Here is a 10,025-nt window from a genome sequence, read left to right as displayed (position 1 = left end):
ACCTTTTTTTTTTTTTTTTTTGAAGAATTTGGGGCCTAAAAGCTGGGTGTGTCTTATAACAGTGGTTGTGGCATTTCAAATGCCATAGATGGAACTGAGGACAAGGCAGTATATGAAGACAGTGATTTGTCATCGGACACAGATGAGGACAAGCTAATGGATGGGAGTTTTGACAGTGATGAGGAGTTGTATGAATTTTATGATAAATAAAACTTGAGTTTAATAACTTTGTGTAACACTTTATTTTTTTTTTCAAATTTTGAGCCCCAAAGTTAAGGTGCATCTTATACACAGGAGCATCTTATACATGGGGAAATATGGTAATTTATCTGTAGGCCAGAGAACTTAGGAAACTTTTATTAAACAAAGAAGCAAACAAGCAACAGAATAACTCCTATCTGAGAGGCAGAGTTTTCTCCTCTCTCACTGACCTCTCTGTGACCATCAGGTGGGTTCTGGGTACCGCTAGCAACCTGTTTTGTTGGGCTTTGCTCTGCACCTATTTACCTGTTTTATCCAACCAGGGCAATGTGTCAGTGCCTTGCAGGGCATTAATAAAGATAAGAGAAGCCATAGCTACCAAACAGAGTTTTCAAAAACTCTCCCCTGGTTTCCCTGGCTGCGGGGCTGCGTGCACAGACACACAGAGCCACCGAAGCAGGAACTATTATTGCCATCTGATTATTGTCATTGTAATGCCTATTCAACAGCCCTTTTGTAGGTTCCTAGAGGGCAGGGACCGTGTCTTGGACTGCTTTTCATGAATTCATGCCTTTCTGCTTCCATTCAGTCACCCTACACACATTTATTGAGTGCAGCTCTCTCCGTGCCCGCCACAGTGCTGGGATCCAGAAAATCCATCACATCCTGTGTGTCCTCAGGACCAAAGCCCTGCTCTGGCTGCCAACCCTGTCTACCCTTCCAAAAATGGAGCTCCAAACAGGGCTTAGGCTGAGTCATGTACAGCAGCCACAGGCCATGAGGTTACAAGTGGCATTTTCTGTCAACATCTTCATTCCATCCAAATTTCTATAGCATGCACTTATTTCTTTTATAATCAAAACAACAATCTATAAGGTCTGCTTTTTAAATCTACTATTATAAACTTAAAATTCTACTTTTCTCATTCTTCTCTGTCCATTGGAATCACCTGGAGAACAGTAAGACACTAACACTGTGTCCCATGCATAGTGTGTCTGATTTTGTTTGCTTGGCTATTGGGAGCTTTGAAGTTCCCCAGGTGATTCTAAAGTATGACCAAGATAAGCCTCACCATTCACACTCAAGGCAGAGGAGAGGCTTTGCAGGCTTACAAACAAGCATTGCTCCAGGATAACATGTATTTGTACATCTGCTGATGTATTTTGCACCCACACTTCCCACCTGCTCCTTCCATGCCCAAGATCTTGCTGTGTTCTATGAGTTCCTGCCTGCTCTTGCATCAGGATGGCCCCGTTGGCCTGGGGACTCAGAACACACTTCTGTGCCTTTCCAGTCATTAGGATTTTAAGAGTCTGGCCCACTACGAGGTCATCTACAGGCAATACGTTCTTTCCCCTCAGTTCCCAAAGCCTGGCCATCTCCAGTCTCTGGGCTCAGGGACCTTCTCCCCTCTCTGTATGGAGTTAACACCTCTTCTTTTTTTCCCCTTACAGTTGGGTACACAGCTGCCACTCCTTCTCCCACTGGCAATGATGTCCTTCAGGAAGAAGGACCCTATTAAGGTATCCTTGTTCTTGACATTCATTCCAAAGGTCCTATGAGCAAAAATGTTTCCTGGAACATGCACATCAAAAGCACAATGAGATACTTGTTCACACCCACCAAAAGGGCCATACATATTTTTAGAAAAGGAATATGAATGTTTAGGAGGATGTGGAGAAATTGGCATTTGTACCTGGCTAGTGGGAAAGTAAAAGGGTGCATGCAGCTCCTGTGGAAGGCAGTCTGGTGGTTCCTCAAACATTGAAAATAGAATTACTACACAACTGAGCAGCTCCACTCTAAGAGAACTGAGAGCAGGGGTTCAGACAAGCCCGTGTGCGTGAATGCCACAGCAGCACTGCTCGCCACAGCCAAAGTGGGTACAGTCCAGGTGGCAGGGGAACGAATATATTCATGAGTAAATTATACATATAAGTATTTATATATAATTGTATTAATGTTTCTATATCATAAAATATACATTATTGTTTAATGAACAATATATTGTATTAAAATGTATTAATGTAGAATGCATCGAATATTAGGTTACCTTACAAAACATATTACGCATGATATTAAATTGAAATTAAAAGATGAGATTAAAAATATAAAGAAATTTCTCTTTCTTCAAGCCTGTACCGGGGCCACCGATCTGGCAGAACCCTCCCTCATCTGTTTCCTTTGGCTTAGAAACCCTGATGGTTAGAATCTAAAGAGAAACACACACACACACACACACACTCACACTCACACACACACACACACACTCACACACACACTCACACACACACACACTCACACACTCACACACACACACACTCACACACACACTCACACACACACACACTCACACACACACACGCTCACACACACACACACACACACACACATACACACACACACTTTCTGCTTTCCTTTCTGGCTTCAGTAAGACTTTAAGAACAACATTTGTTATGCTGCTGCTTTAAATGTTTTGTTTTCTAAACTTATTCTGGAATGACAACATACCTATGAGAATCTCTCTTCTCTAAAGACAACACTGTGCTTAGGACGTCCCTGGGAGAACAATGAAATTAACATTACCAAAGAGCTGCTATAACGCAGAAGTGGGCGCTTCCAAGGGTGGGCAAACTTAGAATGACAGTGGTAAGTATGCAAACAGGCGTGCAGGTTATGGCTGTTACAGTAGCTTCACTAACTCTGTGTTTCCCTTACTCAGAGCTGTAAACCTATACTCAAAGATTTTTAAATACAGAACTCTTTTCAACTTTATACTCTACCTGTTTTGGAGCCCCCTCATGCATCTAACCCTGTGTTTGTCTCTTGCCAAATGTAGTCCCTTTAATAGATAAGAATCTCTTGTCTGGGGAGTCCAAGCGAGGGAGGTGTCTGGTGTCCAGGTTCCAGTCTCCAGTCCGCTGGTGTAAGGGCTTGATGGGTGAGTTTCAAAGATGACTTCAGCTTCGAAGAGGATTCCCTCCATTGTTGTTTGAAGGTGTGCCTGAGATCATCGTAATTATATGGATATTGTGACATCTGAGGGAAAAAAAGATGGGGACATTTTACTTCTGAGCAAAGCAGGAGAAATAAATTCTGAAAAGAGAATTTTGCTTTATAAATGATTTTTTTCTTTTTTACAAAATAAAACCATATATTGGTTTAGTTATCTCACACCTGTACCTTTAGATAAAATGGGCAATTTTACCAAGAAACATATATATATATATATTGAATCAGATGAAAATGCCAATATCTGATTATTTTAGACCTGTGAAAATATTAAGTTCAAATGTTTTACCTTGTCACTTACATAAACATCAGTAAGGTCCTGAAAGTATGATATTTCAGCAGAAAATCTTTCACTGAGGAATAAAAAATATATATGAGAGAGTGAGTGGTTCTAATTTAAGAGCAATTGGCCAAAGTAAAAAATAAAAGCACCAATAGGTACTTTTGAATGAATGTTGAAATTCCTCTAAAAGAAGAAAATGCAAGGAAAAATCAAATAAGCAAGAAGGCTTTTTACACATAGGGTGGTATGTAAAGTATTAGATGGACAGAGACAAGATTCTTAGCCCCCTTTTCAAGTTTGGCCTCCACTGGAGCCACTCTGCGAACAGCAAACCACAGCCAGGGGCTTGTGAAATTAATGCAACCAGGAGGTTTCACTGGCTGGCGAGCAGACGGCAGACATGCTGGATGGGGCCAGGGTTCAGACAAAGGCTCCTGTTCAGTGGGAACAGGTACAAGACAGATGGTTTGTTAAACATTGCCAGCATACTTGAGCGGTGCCATTCGGCGGTCAGAGCCTGGATAATGGTCACAAGGACATTGTGTAGCAGTGTGTTGGCTAATTTCAACCCAGCTAAAGCTATTGCTTATCTTTGTTGGTTTTGCAAAGATTAGGCCATTTTTCTGCTTTGAATGCGCCACAGCTGCCCGCAAAGCATTCCTGAAGTTTTGTCTGAATTCCCACTGCTGAGAGAGGCCGGCAGGTCTTGGCACATGCAAAGACTTGTTTTGTTAGTACTTGGAGTTGCTTCTCCTTAAAAGATCTTAGCCAGTCTGTACTCCTACTTCTGGGGGACCCTGTGGAGGGGCAATGGCCTTCTCAGTGAAATTTCCCCTGTGGGTTTCAATGAGCATCTGCTGTGAATTTGTTTCTTATTAAGACTGATTCATTTGCTACTTTTGTGGAAAAGGGTTAACACCATCATAAATTCCATCCAGTGAATCATGGGAGGTGGTGGTGCAAATTAAACTTGTTTGCTTTCGGAAGGGGCCCTTAGCTTCTTATCTTTATGTACTGAAGCAAATCAAGCTCAACCTGGCCCTTGCAACCAATGGAAACACACCTGGAGATCAACTGAGCCTGAGGCTCCAACCTGCTGCTCCTCTCCTCTGTGTGCAGACAAAGATAGAGGCCTTGCAGCTGATGCGGAGGGGCAGACAGGCCCAGCACAAAGGTGGTTTAGTCATTATCAGATATGTGAGGTAAACAGCGATGTCTTGATCAGTTGGGTATTTCAGACAGTTCAGATGTCTCTATCTTCTTTTCTGGGTGTTGCATGGCTCACCCAAGCTCACTGAGCAAGTGCTGCATTTAATTTATAAATCAGATCATTTCAGCTATAAAATTAAGATACTGTGACCAGCAGATAAGCCCAATATTAGTCTTTTTTATTGCATCTACGGAAGCCAAGAAAGTTTATCTCCCTTAGTCTCTCTCTCTCTCTCTCTCTCTCTCTCTGTCTCTCTCTCTGAACTCCCCCCACACACACACACACACATCTAGTCTTCAGTATCACTACTTAGCATCAAGTGTTGTCATATAGAATCAATCAATAACCCCTAAGCACTACTGATTTAGTGAACATCTAAGCACAAGAATGTATCCTGGGGAAATAAAAGCCATTTCAGTTCTAAGGAGCTTTCTATTTAGAAACTAAAGAACAAGACAAACCATTGGGAAGTGACATACTTAAATTTTGTGTTAGCATGTTTTTAGAATGCCAGAAAGAGGGAGAAAGACATGGGCTGGGACAATCACCCAAAAGTTCTTTAAAACATTGAAAAGAACGTTATACATCTCCCCAAGTGCAAAGAACTGAAATATTAACAATATCCAGGCTGTAACACCTCAGGTGCGCACATGATCCCTCTCTTGGTTTACTTTACGTTTTTACTTCCCCTTTACCCTCCGTCTGCATTCTGGCTTCCAAGACGCTGACATAGCACCCACTCGCATGCAGCCCCTGTGCGGTGAGGGACGCACGCAGAGCCCTCAGGAGGTGCATGGTGCAGTCTGCCCTGAAGGTGTGTTTCAGGGAGTGGGCTGCCTCCTTTGATTCATGCCAGCTTCCCCTCTTTGGATTCCTCTAGTCAGGATCACTGTTTTTCTTTGTGACATTGCCCATTCAAACTAAATCTTTTAACTTAGAAATTAAATTCAATGGGGTGACATTGATCAGGAAGAGTACATAGGTATTAGGTGAACATCTCTATAGCGTTTGAAGTCTTGATTGTATTGTGTGCCCATCACCCAAAGTCAAATCCTTTCCCATCAGGTATACTTGAACCTCTTTACCCTCCTTTCCCCCACCCCCATTCCCTTGATAACCACTTTTCCTTGCCTCTCAGTTTTATATCCCACCTGGCTGGGGTATGTATTTGTTCCTCTTTACTCCCCATTTAATCTAGTTTCAAAATATATGAGTGTGTAGGGTTTCATGCGCACCATTATCCTCTTACTTTTCAAAGCATCCTATTTTAGTAGGAATTTGGGCTCTTTTGTTGATTTCCCATCTTACCTTTTTTATGTCCTTCCTTGTTGTTGCTTTGCTTTTATTCTGTTATTATTTTTGTTTTTTTCCTAATATATTTAATTATGCTCTTTGGTCTTTGGTTTTTAATATACTTTGCCTACTATTAATGCATTAAAAACTATACAAAACTTCAAGTGCTACTTTAACTATGGAGCACAAAAGTTGACATTTGACACTTGCGTTTTTTGTTTTATTTTAAATATTTTGTCATTTTAAATTTTCCTCTTAACCCCAATGACCACGTAGTAAATTTTTTAATGGACCAAGGAGATGTTTAAAGCTTTCTCGTTGTTGTTACTAATCTTATTTTATTTCATTACGATCAGAGAGTAGGATCTGTGTATGTGGATTATTTGGTATTTATTGAAGCTTCCTTTGTAGATCAGTGCTGTCCAATTGATATATAACACAAGCCACATAGCTATATATTGTATAATCATATATAATGTGTAAATATATATTATATATAACACATATTTATATAATATATACTTAAGTATATATATTAGACATTTTCTAGAAACTACATAACAAAGTAAAAATACATGGATAAAATTAATTTTATGTATTTTATTCAAATCAATACATCCAAAATAGCATAATTTTAATGTATAATCAATATAAAAGTATTTATGGAATACTTCACATTCTTTTTTTGTATAAACTAACAGAAATCTAGGGTGAAGTTTACACTTAGTGTGCATCTCAATACAAATACCAGATTCACATCAGATGTAGTTGCTGTGTATTTAGATTTTATTTTACAATTGAAAGAGCAGATTTACATACCCAAGTTCTTTCAACTATACTTAAAAGTTTCCCAATGCCGAATCAAGTACGGTAGACCTCCTTATCTGTGGTTTCCTTTCTGCAGTTTCTTTCCCACAGTCAATCACAGTCTCAAAATCTTAAATGACTATGAAGCACTGGAAAGGTTGGGGCTCTTAAGTACTTCAAAAGTTGCTGGTCCAAACTGAGAAGTGCTGAAAGTGTAAAGCACATAATTTTCAATTTAGGGTGAAACTCTAGACTAGTTTTCAAAGAAAATGAATTAAGAATTCAACACTTGCATTCAGTGCACATCTCCGAGGGCCTGCAAGTGGCAGTGCTGGAAGGGGTGACAAAGTGAACACTGGAAACAAAGCCCATTTAAAACAAACAAACAAACAAACAAAAAGTCCGTCAGGATATGATTAACAGATGCACACTCCCTATATATGCCTTTATGTTTCTAATCATTCAGCCTTCAATTTCAAGAAACATTTCCTCTGACCCACCTCTCACCTTGGCCCAGGACAGCATATGCCATGTAGAATTATGGTGATTCTGGCAAGCATGATGAGTCAGGGACATATGGTGTCCCCAAGCTTTCTGTTTACTCTTGTACCTGGGCAGATTAGTCAGTCAGCGACACAGAATCAGCCTGAATGCCATCTGGCTGTTCCCTGGTATAGGCTGAAGGTGACAAGTCAGCCCTACATACCTTGATAGCTAGGTGAGGGCTTGGATCATTCAAAGTGAGACCTTCAAGCTGCAGCCCTGAACAGAAGGTTAGGCTCCTGTTGTACCAATGTCAGACCGTCCTTTCCATCCAAGCAAAGGAGAACTGCATCCAGGAGGAGGAAGACTAGTCTTGAGTTGTTGGGAATCTGGTTTATTTAGGGCTCCCAAGAGCTCTTATGGGCTCTTCCTGACTCCCAGATACTACGTGGCTGCTGTCCCTTCTTCCCTGGCTGGTGTGCAGACCTCAGGAGCTGGTCTAAGAGTTACGGCATTCTGCATTTGAAAGCCGGTGCTTTGTAAGTGGAAAGACTGTAGACGTTGGCCTTCTGTCTGCCTGCTTTTAAAATCTGGTCTTGAGACCTTGGATAACTTTTTCAACCTCCATAAGTTTTCCTTTCTTTGTCAGTCCTCACAGGACTATTGCCTAGGATGAATTCCTCTTAATCTATGTAAAGCATCTGATTTAGGAAGAGTGCAATGAAAGTTAGTGCCCTCCTCCCTTCCCTGGATTATATGGTCTCTGTCCCGTTTGCCAGAGATTCCTTGGTGAGCAGAAAGCTGTTAAATAATTTGCCTGAAATCTTCATGATGAAATAAAATTCTCATAGAAATAATACTGATATCCCATTGGCATGTCTGGGCCACAGAAATAATGATGGCATGAAATAAATTTGAAACTATTGACTAAAGGAAGAGGTTAACAAGTCACAGTGTGAAGACAGACTTGCATTTGAGGGGCCTGAACCCTTCTCTATAAGGGAGTAAAATTGCATGTGAATCTCTGGGTAGGAGCTGGAATATGTGAGCCTCCAAGGTATGTGCTTTGGACCAAATTCTCCCCAGCCTCCATCCCAGGTTCACTTCTCTATAATCCATCAGAACTGACTGGGTTCCCTGCCCACCAGCCCCAGAAGGAGGCCGACTTAGCAATGAATTTCATAACCAATCACTTATAAAAATTTTTTCAGCATGAATCTTGGGACAAAATATTAAGTTACAAGGTATAAAGTTCCAAATTATGACAGCATCTCTATGGATTTCTACTGGTCCAGTGGATTTTGTTACAGAATTTGTATCTGTTTCTGAGAAGAGTCACGTTGTCTCAAAAAAAAAAAAAGAAAGAAAGAAAGAAAAAGAAAAAATCCTCTGCTTAGACCTCTGTCCCATTTGCAGCCATCCACTGCTAGTTCATGGCAGCTCCTGGGTGCTGTTTTTACCACAAAACGTTCTGGACCTGACAGTATCTAGCTAACCTCAGTCAATGAGGGCTGGAAGGGTGGACTTCGTCTGCCCACAGTATGTCAATGAATATTTTCAGGCTTAAGGAACTGACTGTCTAAAAATCAAATTCATTGACTTTTTTCAAAGAGCAAGTAGAAGCAGATAGCCCCATTAAAAAAAAAAAAAAAGGCTTCCTAATACTTTTCCAATCCTAACTATTCTTTATGTTGAACAGCTGCTCTTCTGGAGGCTGAAAAGAAAAAAAGAAAGAAAAGAAAACCTAAGGTTGGCTACTGTGGAAGGGCAGAGTGCATTTCTCTGTAAAAAAAAAAAAAAAAAAAAAGCTGCCCATGATAGAAGGACATCTCCCAAACCTCACACCTCCAGTGCAGCCATCTCTGGGAGCTCCTGTGACTTCTGGCTCTGAATCGCGGTAACTGTTTCCACACTAGCGAAAGTTTGTCATGACCAGGACAGCTTTGTTTACACAAAGTGTGAGTGGCCCGAGAGTCCAACATGACACAAGGCTGGAGAAGCGCTGAATTGCATAAGCACAGCCTCTCCTGGTATGCCCCTGACTCGGTTGGAAAAAAGCAAACAGAAAACAAGCAAGTAAACAAACAAACAACAGCAATTAAAAACAGGACTACAGAGTCAAGAGGACTGGTCGCTAACCCTGGTAGATAGCTTCTGAGATGAGTCAATCTCTTCCAAGATGGACACACCACTTACTCTTTGTCAGTCTCAGTTTCTGCAACCAGAGAATGAAATGGCAATGTCTGTGTTGGCAGTGTGCTCAGTGCCTGCTAAACGTGTTAATAGAGCAGAGATGGAGACAGATGACTTGTTTTTCTAAAGAAATGAAGGAAAGAAAGTTGGAGAAGTGCAGCCTGTGAGCTCAATGACAATTCTTCCTGCTCCAGATCCCGGATGCCACGTCAGATGAGGGCCGAGGTCCCACCACTGATTGCATTTCTGAGTGCTGACACCTGCATCCCTAAGGTGAGAAATTGAAATCTGTACCCTTGAGCTCTTCTGGAGAAATCACCATTAATAGTGAAAATCCACATTGGAGTCGCGAGCAAGGGCTTTGGTCTTTGCTAGTCCCCACCACGTCTAGGAGAGAATAATGTTGCTGGTGAGCCTTTTGCGTGCGGAACCATCCAATTCTTCCTGGATTCTTCTTTAAAGGGAGACAACCCAGCACAAATGTACACCTACATTTTGGATCTAATTGTTCTCCATATTAACCCTACTTTTACACACAAGGAG

At 41.1% G+C, this 10,025-nt stretch overlaps 1 long non-coding RNA gene across 1 annotated transcript; it reads right to left on the bottom strand.

Moving 5' to 3' along the window:
• Positions 1-238: 238 nt before the first annotated feature.
• On the bottom strand, positions 239-8,496 carry LOC136406800 (uncharacterized). Its single transcript, XR_010751709.1, has 4 exons — positions 7,513-8,496; positions 6,819-7,012; positions 4,560-4,801; positions 239-3,240 (listed from the first exon to the last, which is right to left on the bottom strand). It is a non-coding gene; the product is annotated as an uncharacterized lncRNA (long non-coding RNA).
• Positions 8,497-10,025: the final 1,529 nt, after the last annotated feature.

The sequence above is a fragment of the Saccopteryx leptura genome, chromosome 5 (assembly GCF_036850995.1).
Source record: "Saccopteryx leptura isolate mSacLep1 chromosome 5, mSacLep1_pri_phased_curated, whole genome shotgun sequence".
Lineage (NCBI taxonomy): Eukaryota > Metazoa > Chordata > Mammalia > Chiroptera > Emballonuridae > Saccopteryx > Saccopteryx leptura.
This window is presented reverse-complemented; position numbering and strand designations above follow the sequence as displayed.